This window comes from Contarinia nasturtii, unplaced genomic scaffold (genome assembly GCF_009176525.2).
Source record: "Contarinia nasturtii isolate CC-2019 unplaced genomic scaffold, AAFC_CNas_1.1 Cnas_scaffold_476, whole genome shotgun sequence".
Taxonomy (NCBI): domain Eukaryota; kingdom Metazoa; phylum Arthropoda; class Insecta; order Diptera; family Cecidomyiidae; genus Contarinia; species Contarinia nasturtii.
Window position 1 is genome coordinate 160,690 of NW_022197829.1, and position 13,455 is coordinate 174,144.

At 33.2% G+C, this 13,455-nt stretch overlaps 1 protein-coding gene and 1 long non-coding RNA gene across 4 annotated transcripts in view; one reads left to right on the forward strand and one right to left on the reverse strand.

Annotated features, from left to right (window-relative positions):
• The window catches only part of LOC116338969, a 69,827-nt gene that overhangs the window by 24,787 nt on the left and 31,585 nt on the right, over positions 1-13,455 (forward strand). The gene's annotated exons all lie outside the window — the stretch shown is intronic.
• Positions 8,548-8,753, reverse strand: LOC116338972. Its single transcript, XR_004200950.1, has 2 exons — positions 8,724-8,753; positions 8,548-8,637 (listed from the first exon to the last, which is right to left on the reverse strand). It is a non-coding gene; the product is annotated as an uncharacterized LOC116338972 (long non-coding RNA).

Sequence of the window (13,455 nt, forward strand, 5' to 3'; positions counted from 1 at the left end):
TCGGTGATTGGGAATGGAGAAAATGAATGAGAAAAAAGTCATCAAAAATTCATTAAGCATTCAAAATGTTCAAAATTTTCCATTCATGTTGGTAATAACTATTATCGAATCTTTTCTATCTCTTTCTTTCATCGTGTAAGATTTTGGATGGTTTTAGACCAAATGAACAAAAAAACATAAACAAATATACAAAGAATAGTTAAAATATGTTGACGATTATGACGAAAGAAATTTATGACCGCAGAAAATGAAATGCACCATCTTCTCTATATAATTCGAGTGTTTCTTTTTCTAGGGGCAGTTTTCTACATACATGAATTTTTGTGTGAAATTTTTAAATTGATTTTATTAACGTTTTTGTAAAGATGTGATATTTTGTAAATGGGAAAGATTTACATTTTCATCGATTTTGAATGTTAACACAAATTCATTTTTACTATTTGATACACTGATCAATAATTGCACACAAAATATGAATGGAATGTTTGAAAAATATATATAAGACATCGTAAGCATGTGCATTTATATGAAAAACTCAATAGCATACGAAACTATGAGCGATATTTGAATAAGTTGTATGCCCCTAGTATGCATTAATTTAGTTCACACAACATGCGGTTAATGTACACTTTATTACTTCAATATGACAAATCAAAATATGTCGATTTCGCTATTATTATGTGTATTTTTCCCGTTTGACGCTCGTGCTTACGGATGCGCGAAATGATGGAATCAAGAGTAAATGACAGAACGAGAAAAATACTTTGGATCGATCGTTACACATAAGAATGCAGCTATAAGCTCCATAAGCAGGCCAAATGAACGCCAAGAAATGAATTCTTTGGCATGTATGTGTATCTTTCATTTTAAATTCAAGCAACAAACAAAATAATACAATCCAGAAGAGTCTGCTGAGCATATATTTCACAACATATGACATTATACAAAGAGATTGGTTAGGGACAGTCAGAGAGTGGAAAAGTGTCTAAAGAAAATGCAACATAATTATATTTTTCGACTGGAGTATTTTAAATTGAGCGCCCGTTTGAAGCAATCACTCCGTGATTTTTATTCACTTTGTTGTTTTTCACCTCTATTCACATCTTCTCCTTTTCTCTCTCGCCCTTTTTAATTTGCCAGATTTTGCACGGTATACGTATGTTTCTGAAACAAATGACAAAATGCCAAATTGAATGCATTGTACAATGTACATAAAACGAGCGCCTGATGAACTGCAGATGAGAAAATAAAAATGAAGAATCTAAATGAAACACAAGTTTCCTGAAGATGTCCTCGCATCATCACAAAATTTCGGAAAATAACACAAATGTCAATAAATTTATTTCTAACTTTTAAGTCATTCATTATAGTACAACCACAATTGCAATGGAAGTAGGGATATTCATCCGAGTAGGGATATTCACCCCCCCAGAATCCTCCAATCCCAAAAAAGTAAAATTTCTCGCAAACCAGTTTCGTAGAGAATTTTAGAAAAAATCGAAAATATCTATGTGTCATCGGATACTACATCAAAACTAGACCACTTTTTTAAATCTGTATACTGCTGCCTCTGAATGTTTCCGGGTGAAGTTTGAAAAAATGTAAGATGCTGAGGTTCGCTTTAAGGCAAACGCAAAAGCTGTTTACATGTAAACCAATGTTGTTCATAAGACGGTTGCAACCGTCAGGCGGCTACTCATACATGGGTGAGCCGGATACCCCCTCCCTTAGGCGGCGATAAATCTTTCGATTTGCTAGGTTTCTTCGAAAATGAAGTCCTTTTTTTCCTCTTCAAATTGTGAGATGGACCGAAATTCTTTCGAAAAAGACCGAAAAAAACCTTTTTGCTACGGTTTCGATTTGATAGGGTTTTTGATTGGGTGCTGTCAAAAGAACGCATGACGACTTTGTTTTCTTGGATGGATCTGTCTTTTTCTCTCTATACCCCTTCCTCTTTCTTATTCCTCATTATCGTCAAATTAGACAAAAAAATAATAAATTCATATGCCTTGATCAATGAGATTCAATAGAATGGAATTTATTACAGAGAAAGAGAAAAAAATGGCTATTAGCGTGACCTAATACCCTCGATTGCTCTCATGCATGATGCCACATTTTTGCCAGACACTTGCGTACAGAGATAATAAACTTTTATTCTTTTTGAATTTATTCGAATAAATTAATTGAAGTGAATAATCAATGATTTTGATTTTTTTTTCTTTTTTGGTTTATCATTTGTTTTGTGTTCTCATTGTCACATGCTAAAACACAACAATGTGTTATATTGGCAATTACTTTTCACTTGGTTAGTACATTTTTTTGTTTTTGCGTCATCAAAACGCGTATAAATATACGTGAAATTCTCAAACAATAGAAGCACTCACCAAATGCAAATCTTTTACTTGCGACTTATCGAAATGACGTTAAAAATAATTTATTACATTGAAAGTGACTCGAAAACTGGTGGAAGATAATCATTTTGTTAATATAAATTAAATGCTATAAATCACGAGCGAATTCCAATAATTTTTTCTTTTGAATTTTTTTCGTTTGTTTGTTCGTTGTTCATTAATTTTGTCTTTATTTGAAAAGATGTCATGCGCGTGTACAATGGAACGAACAAGCGAGCCAAAGATCCAGCTCACTTGATTGTACGCTTATTATTATGTTAATCTCTTTTGGACTTGGCAAAAGTGGAAAAGTTTTCTCTACATTTTTGGTAGAAGTAACGAGTGAACACGACGACCAAAGTCATAATGATTAAAAAAGTATTAGTAATTTCATGAACTACATAGGGCGCATCAAATAAGTGCAAGAATAAAAAAAGAGAATTGCGAGTATGATAAATACAGTCAGATGCAGGACTCAATTTTTGTTCAAGAATTATAATGCAAAAGAATGAATAAGCAAGCAAATGACTGAGCGAGAAAAAAAGAAAAATGCAGTATGCCACAATGTGTTTGTAAATGCATTTGTAACCACGTTGAGAACACGTAAGAGTCCGTAAATCTCTTGCCTTACCACACGTACACTTTGCCCTCTCTCACCTCTTACTACAGTGCGTTGGTAGCACTTTTAATGAAAGCATAATTTATATTATTTTAGCACAGGCCGAAAAACACCCACCTATTCAGGGCAACAGAAAAGAAAGAAAAGCCAAGGAAAACTGTTGCCGATGTGACAAAACATGATTAATGAAATATCGTCTTAATTTTAAACTTATGCAAAATTTATGAGTTTATTTTTCGGGTAAAGGTACGCACATAGGATGAAATTTTATTGTTGCACCTCAAAAATGTTCTGTCTGTATTCTTTATCAAATAAAAAACCTCTGACGAGGTGAAGAGCGAGTGACGAAACCAAAATGTGAAACACAAAATTTCTGATATCAATTTTGAACATTCAAAACGTTACAGAAATTCATCTCTTTTTACTGTCAGTATGGACTGATGACGCAATGCAACGTTCCGAATATACAAATGTATATTAAGTTTTTATTACAGTACACAGAAAAATTACCTATCATTTATTTTCGTCACAAAATTGATATCAGAAATTTTGTGTTTCACATTTTGGTTTCGTCACTCGCTCTTCACCCCGTCAGAGGTTTTTTATTTGATATCAGTAATTTTGTGAGAGTAATTTTCCAAATTAAAGATTCAAAACATCTCCACACATGAATTTTAATAATTTTGAAATACAATTAAAATATGGACTTTTAGGTTATTTTTTTGGCTCTAAATGTCATAAATTATGGCTCATAATGGGGACGGCCAATTTTCAGAGGTGTGTGGTATACACTTTTTTTTATCTTTGATTTGAGGCATAAATCGATGAAATTCTCAAAAGAAACTATGGAGTCTTTTTCAAGAAAATATCCGTTATGTATCCGGCCAGACGGTCAAATTTTGATTTTTGACCGATTTGGCCACCCCAACTTGAAATTTTTAAGTCACAATTGGCACCATTCGATAGCTTGCTTTAAACCTTTCCAACGAATATGCATATGCCCTGGGTATGTCAAGTATAGGCCACAGCGATAGTTTGAAAAAATGGCCATTTTTGTCCATTTTTGCAATATCGAAGGCCATATCTTGAAAACAAGAATTTTCTGGGATATGAGCTATGCGGCATATTATAGCTTAGACTTGGGCCTAAAATCGGTGAAATTTTCAAAAAAATCCTTGAGCTTGTTTTCGAGGTAATGGACGGTATGTGTCCGGCCGCATGGTAACTTTTTGGTTTTTGAACAATTTGGCCACTTCAACTTGAAATTTTTGGACCGCAAATGACACCATTCGATAGCTCACTTTAAGACCTTTCCAACGATGTGCATATGTCCGGGGTGTGTCAAGTGTATGTGCCTCGGTGACCGTGACTTTTGGAGGCCGGCCACGGCCAACATGGCGGCCAAATCGAAAAGTGCCGGAACAAAAAAGTCTTAGTTTTTTATGTACTTTAATCACAGAAAGTTTCAAAAATATCAGAAACAAGTACGCAAAATCGCGGACAGATATTGGTATAATGATTTTTATAAGAAATTATAAGAAATTCATATGAAATTTTTAAAATAATAAATTTTTCGAACGGATTAACCGATTTCGACGTTTGAGGTAAAGAGGTGTAATGCGCTCAATAAGCGTAATGCTTTGTTTGCCGAACTTCGTATAGACAGTGCCATCTATATATAGAATGGGATATTATTTCACAAGTTTGAGAATGAGCGCATATGTTATTCCAAAAATTGTTGAAAAATAATTTAATAAATTGTTTCATTTTTTTGTTTTGAAAGTGAAATTAGCACAATTAGCATTAGATAATTTCTATTTAAAAAAACATAAATTTATATGCGTTTTAATTTAACTTAAAAAGCCTCGGGTGTAGAGTGTGTAGATCTTGTAGAAATGATTTTGTTAAAATCTCCATACGTAAACTCCTAAGTGTGAGTGTGACATTTGACAGATAGATACAAAACGTAATGTTATTGTTCTCTTACATACTTGTCATACACTCGTGCGAATTATTCTGTTCTGTTAAGTTCGTTTATTCCGTTCATTTATTTTATTTATATTCTTAATCTCGCAATCACATCGCAAAATTGCGTAAAAATGGATTTATTAACAGTTTTATTGATCTTGACACCGGCTGTATAAAATATCCTGATGGAACTTTACTTTTATATTAAACTTTATTCTGTTTGATTCGCCAAAAGATAGAGTGAGGGCGTTAGTGTGACAGATTTCATATAAAAAAGCTACTGTATTAGAGATCTTTTGAGGTATCGTTAGTTAGAAAAGTTAGGTATTGAGCTCTAGAATCAGAATATCGATTTTTCAGGGGTCAACGACCTCATTTAGTGCTCCTATGGCCATAAAACTGAATTTTGACCCTTTTCTTGAATGGACCATATTTTGAAGACAGGCGGGCCGATTTTCGAAGTTTGACATTTTTTCTTGATCTCTGGCCCAAGGGCTTTCCAACCAAACACCAATCGCGGCTGAAGGCCTTCCAGGTTAGAATTTGGAAATTACGTGTATATATAGCAAGTCGACTTTTCAACACACTAAAGTGGTTTCGTCACTCGCGCGTACTGCCGTCCGCTGTGATTTTTCTCTTTCATTTCACCATGTTAGAGCAACAAAAATTGTCCAACTGTGCGAAAATGTAAAAATTGTCGCCCGGTGAAAAGAGTTTTCGCTTGTTTTCATTTCAGATAAACCGACTAATATCTCTATATATATAATATATAATATGCGAAATGTATACTGTTTGAACACGTTGCGATAAAACATTGACTGTGGAGTGCAGAATTGGATTGCAATGACTTTTGTATACGTGTGGCTTATTTTCATCTAGATAATAATAATAATAACCATTTGGGCCGATAAGAGGGTGTGGATTGCCATAGAAAGCCATAAATAAAACCGCACATCATTCGACTACACGATTAATAAAATGAAATAAATTAGACTTGTTAAGTTATTGTTCGCTCGGTGGACACACGTTGCACGAATACTATGAAAACCGATTTTCACTGATTGTTTTGTATATGGAGTGTTCATGCTTTCACTTTTTACTCTATCATTCCTTCTCTGATTCCGCATCTTGAGAAGCTAAAACAAGATGCGGAATGGAAACATTATGATCTCTTCTTTTCGATTATAATTTATTGCGCTTTAAAGCATTTTATCGGTGTCATACAAAGGTAACAATATTCTTGCGGCGTTCGCGATAACACTTAAGACGCTTTTCTACATTTTTTTTCTTTAGTGGAGTTTTATCGCTATGCGTGACGCAATTGAAATGATTACACCTTATTATTTCGAACCTTTTACGTAAAAATTATTCAACATAAATAATCCAAAATTCAGAAACAAAAGATTTACAAGTTAACAATCAATTATCGGATAAAATGTAACATACATGCTACCGTTTTTCATCTGAAAATCGAGAAATTTTTTATTTTCAAAATTCATTCTTATTTTAAGGTTTTTAACAATAAGCTGATCGTTGCTATAGATATTTCCAAATACAGTAAATTTATTGCTCATTTAATGGTCAAACTGGAAAAAATTACAACTACAAGAACGACTTAAAAAAAATCAATTAAAAAAGAAAAGTTGTTGCAGTCCATTACTAGAAATGATACAAAAAGAACGGTTATTATTGTGTGCAATCATAATCAATGAAGATCGTTTCATCATCACCACGATATTGTTTGCATTAGTCTGATCTAATGTTCTTTAATAAATAGGTTATAAGCAGTGAAAACGAAAAAAGCGCACAGACTTCACACTACAAAGTATTTTAATTGACAAATGTCGAGTGTAGTGTATTTCTTCTGTATGAAGATATTTGATCTTGTTCAACATATGGGGGAGTCGTGTCTACCAAAAAAAACTTGGATACTGAAGCGGAGTTTGATTTGGATGTCAGAGTGTATGATTGGTATATAGAAACTCAGACGTGGCTCTCGATAAGGAAATTCGGAGAGGAATTCGAATATAGACATTTCGTAAAAAGACCACACATCGAAAAGTATAATCGGTCAAAGAATGGTTGCAGAGTTTATACTCCTGGAGAGAAATATATTAGTGCATATTTGCCATCAAATATAAATATGCGATATTCGCCATATATCTCGTGAGATGTATGTGCGTCAGTTACGAAAACACGAATAAGAATGCGAAGCGAGACACAAAGAAACACAAGTACATGTATGTGTGTGTACGCTTCGTGCCTTGTGTCCTATTCTTTATTCCCCTTTTTCATCTGCCTGCTGTGTTCATCTGCCAACATGCATATGTGACAGCAGATGAAAGAGGGGAATAACGAATAAGACGCTAGGCATGAAGCATACACACACATACATATACTTGTGTTTCTTCGTATCTCGCTCTGTATTCTTTTTCGTGTTTTCGTAATTGACACACTTATACATCTTACAAGCGGCGAGATATATTGCGAATATCGCATATTTATATTTGATGGCTAGTCAGTCACTTTTTTGTACACGGGTAATCATTTAAATTAACGAATTTATTTATTTATTATTGGTAGTGCAACTTAAAAATGTCGTATTTGTGTCAACTTCTTATGTATCATACGCGCCATTTTTTGACAGTGACAACAAGTGTATCTTAAAGAGCGTCAAAAAAACTATTACATTCCATCTGTCAAAGTGAATACAAGTTTATACTCACAGAAAAAGTGGAGGCGGTTTTTCCGCAAATTATTGTAGCAACAGCAGAGCTGCAATAAAAACGTGTTTCTTGTAGCTTATTTTGACAGCTACGTACAAGTGTGTGTGTTTTGACATTTTACATTATTTGTAGCATCTGTATAAACTAAAAAACCAATGTGATGTTAATAAAACATTTTAATATTTATTTTTTAAATAATTTTAGAAATGTCATTTTGACAATTTAAATTCGTGATTTCAGAGATGAAAAAAGTGTGAAGAATTATTTTCCACCGAAATTTTCAACCAAATTCAACACAATTGCTCTGGCAGGATTTTTTAACTTGTAAATATACGAAAAAAATTTGATATTCATTACTTTTTTAAATTAATAGTGATGTCGCTTTGACATTTTTAAATCTTAATTTCAGAGATGAATGTATATAATCTTAGGATTTAAAGAATTTGATTCCAGAATCCGAGTTTAGTTTTCAGACATCAACGTCAGTGATGTTCCTAAACATCAAATGTAGATGGTGTGTTAAAATCGCTATCGCAGACTTATCTACACTTGCACTGACTAATACACATTTAAATACACTTCAAACTAATACATACTAACTGCAATACAAGTAAAATATATTACTTATATTATACGTAAATTTTGAAATACGCTGTACATCTCATTTGATGTTCATAAACATCAAGTTGTATGTGACTAATAAAGTAATTCTGATTTGTACATAACCTCAATGAATGAATGAATATATTTTAAATGTATTGCAACTTGTATTGTATTAGTGTTTGTCAGTGCAAGTGTAGACAAGTGTGCGATAGCGATTATAACACACCATCTACATTTGATGTTTGGGAACATCACTGACGTTGATGTCTGAAAACTAAACTCGGATTCTGGAATCAAATTCTTCAAATCCTAAGATTATATACATGCATCTCTGAAATTAAGATTTAAAAATGTCAAAGCGACATCACTATTAATTTAAAAAAAGTAATGAATATCAAATTTTTTTCGTATATTTACAAGTTAAAAAATCCTGCCAGAGCAATTGTGTTGAATTTGGTTGAAAATTTCGGTGGAAAATAATTCTTCACACTTTTTTCATCTCTGAAATCACGAATTTAAATTGTCAAAATGACATTTCTTAAATTATTTAAAAAATAAATATTAAAATGTTTTATTAACATCACATTGGTTTTTTAGTTTATACAGATGCTACAAATAATGTAAAATGTCAAAACACACACACTTGTACGTAGCTGTCAAAATAAGCTACAAGAAACACGTTTTTATTGCAGCTCTGCTGTTGCTACAATAATTTGCGGAAAAACCGCCTCCACTTTTTCTGTGAGTACAAACAAGTTTTTTATTGCGTTCAAAATGTCGAATTTCGTTCCAACAAAAGATCATTTGCGGGAAGTTTTAATTTGCTTCTTCCATTTAAAGAAAAATGCAACTGAAGCATATCGTTTACTCACTGAAGCCTATCCTGACTATGCTGTAGACGTTAGAGTGTGTCAGCGTTGGTTTGCGCACTTCAAAAGTGGTGATTTCGACACAGAAGACAAAGAACGTCCTGGGCAGCCAAAAAAGTTTGTAGATGAAGAATTGGAGGCATTACTCGATGAAGATTCTGGTCAAACGCAAGAAGAACTTGCGAAATCGTTGGGAGTAAGTCAAAAAGCCATTTCCGATCGCCTAAAGGCTCTTGGATTCATTCAAAAGCAAGGAAATTGGGTACCACATGAATTGAAACCAAGAGACGTTGAAAGACGATTGTGCATGTCCGAAATGCTGCTTGAGCGCCACAAAAAGAAGTCGTTTTTGCATCGACTTGTTACCGGTGATGAAAAATGGATTCATTACGACAACCCGAAGCGCAAGAAATCATATGTGAAGCGCGGAAAACGAGCCAAATCAACGCCAAAGCAAGATATTCATTGTCCCAAGGTAATGCTCTGTATTTGGTGGGATCAGAAGGGTGTCCACTATTATGAGCTATTAAAACCGGGTGAAACGATCACGGGAGGCCTGTATCGAACACAATTGATCCATTTAAAGAGAGCATTGAACGAAAAACGGCCAGAATATGCGACCGGACATGAGTCAATAATTTTCCATCATGACAACGCTCGGCCTCATATTGCTCAACCGGTTAAAAACTATTTGGAAAATAGTGGATGGGAAGTTTTGCCCCACCCGCCGTATAGCCCAGACATTGCCCCTTCTGACTATAACTTGTTTCGATCGATGCAGAATGCCTTGTCTGGAATACGCTTCACTTCAATTGGAGGTATCAAAAATTGGATTGATTCTTTCCTAACCTCAAAAAATGAGCAGTTCTTTTGGCGCGGAATCCATATGCTGCCAGAAAGATGGGAAAAGGTTATAGCTTCCGAATGACATGTTATTTACAGAATTTATGAAATAAAGTTTTATTTTTACCAAAAAAAACGACATTTTTAAGTTGCACTACCAATATTATTTACTTATTTGTTTAAATTTTAATTGATTTGATTTAACTGCTCTACTGATCTCATAACATTATTGTTTTTTACTAAACATTTAAATACTTTTTACTAAACTTTAAAAAAATAATAAGAAAGAAGAAGCTAGCTCAAAACAAATATTTAATATAATTTATCGAATTTATATGTATCGAAGTTTGAGACATATATATATATCTTAAATTTGTAAAAATAGAAAAAGAATTTCGGTTATAAAAAGTTCGAGTGCCGTATAAATAAAAAAATGTCCGATTACTACTAGTACAATTGTTTGCATAATAACGAAATAGCAGCTCAAATACACAATTTATAGAAAACAACAGTAGAAATGATGCGCGAAAAAAGTGAAACATATTAGAATTGTATGATGTATTTCATTAAATATATTCTTTCTTTGGCCATGATTATTACAATACATGCGTTTAATTTAAGCAGATATTCGTGATTCTACTTAACATCGATTGACCCCTTTCGTATATTATACGCCATAAAAACCATAGAAACGATCTTGCACAGGCAATCGTACGATATTTTTATTATGTCGTTTGGTTGACTTTTCGCTCTCTTTTTTGTAACCACTAAAATGTATAATGTTTACTCGCTCAATGTATATCATTTATTTATATATTTTTTCGCTTCTTCTTATTCTTACGTTCAGCTAAAATTTTGTAGTTGTGCCCCTCGAGTAACTGTCAAATATGGTCCAGTAACAATGTATGCATATCAGGGGGAATACTTATATTGATATTTTTCATAGCATCACACCTCAGTGCGTTGTTAAATATTATAGCAACTGCAGTTGGGATGAATTCAATATACCAATAAATCACCGATTTCATAGGTTGTAATGATAATAATTTATAATTTCGGAAATAACCGATCTCATTTTTCGTGTGTTTCTCTTCTTCAATTCTACTATTAGATGTATCTCATTGATAAATTCTATTGAGATTCTATTCGTTTAATAACTAGAAACGTTAACGGCTTAGTTCATTGATCAATCGCATTTTGACACAAAAATTTGAAAATGAATTTCATAAATGAAAAATTTAACTGGTTGACCACAGTTCAGTGCAGGTGTAAAAGATGAATTACTCATTTTTTATTAATAATTTTGATACTTCAGTTCTGATATTCCCCTTGATGCATTTTCAATTCAATCGTAGAATGCAGAAGAGTTTGTTGTTAGCGGCTTAAGCGTGCTTACCAAAAAAAATCGGAAAAGGCGATAACAACAAAAACAATAGTGATCGTTTTAATAATTACCCGAGTATTGTCTCATCTCGAATTCAACTTTTGAAAAATATGAATAAAACGCATACATTCCATTTAGTTTTGTGGCTGCAAATGTGTACTTGATTATGATCCAATTTAAAATGAAAAAAAATTCTTCATATCGCCTTTTTAGCTACTGAGCGACATACAATAAGTCGTGTGATATTGTATATGTACGTTGTACGTATGTATGATCAAAGCTCAAGTGCAAAAGCATTAGTATTAAATAGATGATCATTGATCAATTGAAATTTACGATAAAAAGTAGCAACAACAAGAAGTAATAACGCATGCCGAAGGAATTCATCAAGTCATATAGTAAAATTAAACAGGCGTCAAGTGTCTTTGTGATAAACAAACGATCAAATTGAACGTCAGTAATCAAGGCATATTTATAGTACTTTACAGTTTTTTTCTCTCTCTTTCAAATATTAACAGAGAAAGAGGGATAGAGAGGAAGATATATAGAGCGAAGGAGGTTTGCGCTCATGTGCGCGTATCAATGCTTTCAAATTGTTTTCTAACGATTAATCGACACATTCAATCTTATTGACTTTTATACATATATTTGATGACATAAATTGACTCACGCTGATTTGGTGTGAATGATTCGATATTTTTCCCCTTTATTCATTCTTGTGCGCGCATGCGCCAATATCTGCACTACATATATAAATATTTGACTTAATAAAGCCCGATCCCAATTGTCGCTAATGAAACTGATTGAATATCACATTGATTAATTTGTGTATGTGTGTTGACATGTTCTTTGTTAGAAACGCACGCATTGATGATGATTCTCTCGTTTGAAATCTCTTAAGTAACAGTTTATTTTCTATTATTTTTTGCTCTTTCCCTACTCTTTATTCATTTCATAAGTCGTATTTTCAGCGTTGTTGGACTTTTAATTAATCTAATGGGCTATTTATACATAAGCGCATCATCAGATTGCTATTTCACTTCATAGATAACTATAAAAAAAAGCAAACTGTGTGCCTATTGAAGAATGACTTGGTACTATAGCGCCACGAACGATAAAACACGGTGACGGTTTAAAACAGTGTTTCAACGCTATTACTTTTGGTCTATAGAGTATGCTGCGATTCAAAGTTATGTGTGAAAGTGTGTTCACAGTTAACTGCTTAATTGTACTTATTTATCATCGAATCTATTATGGCGCTTGTGTACTTAAACAATGAAAATTAGAAAGAAAAAAAATTACATGTAGTTCTACATAATGAATTGTATGTAAAAAAGGCATAATCGAATCTGTGTATAATCCAACCTCACTTCTATTACCACCCAACAAACATTTGTTGTGGCAAATTCATCCATTATCGGGCATATGTTGACGATCAATATTGGGGTCGGATTTGTGTGTAGTTTCAGTCAAATACAACGTCACAATGGAAAGAAAAAAGTGAAAAAACAATTCAATTAGACTGATATGAAAAATATTGACTTGATTCATAATCATCAATACTAATGAATAGTCACAATACACTTACCTACGGGATAAATTTTAGTGTGCCTCATATGAGTCCCGTACAGCACCAAGGCCACAATACTCAAGCCCAGCTAAGTAACAAAACGTTACAAGTATTATTGTTTAATTTTATCTTAATCCTACATCGACTTAAAAACTATTCATCATCGGAAACTTCGAGCACGTAATCGTCGTCACTGTCGCTATCATCGGCATTAACAGCATTTTCTACATCATTTCCATGATTTTGTGCTTGTTGTTCGCGGTGTTCTCTCGATAGCTGCGGATGCACATCTATGCCTTGCACAATACAAAGACCTATAATCGAAATCATAAGCAACAATTGTTAAAAGACAAAATAATTGATTCATTGTTTTTAATCTGTAGTACAATACCTTTGTATAAAATGCAAACAGCTGCGACAATATCGCGATGCCAAACAGTTTTCAGTTGATGTGGATGACGATCATCGATCCATTCGTTGTCA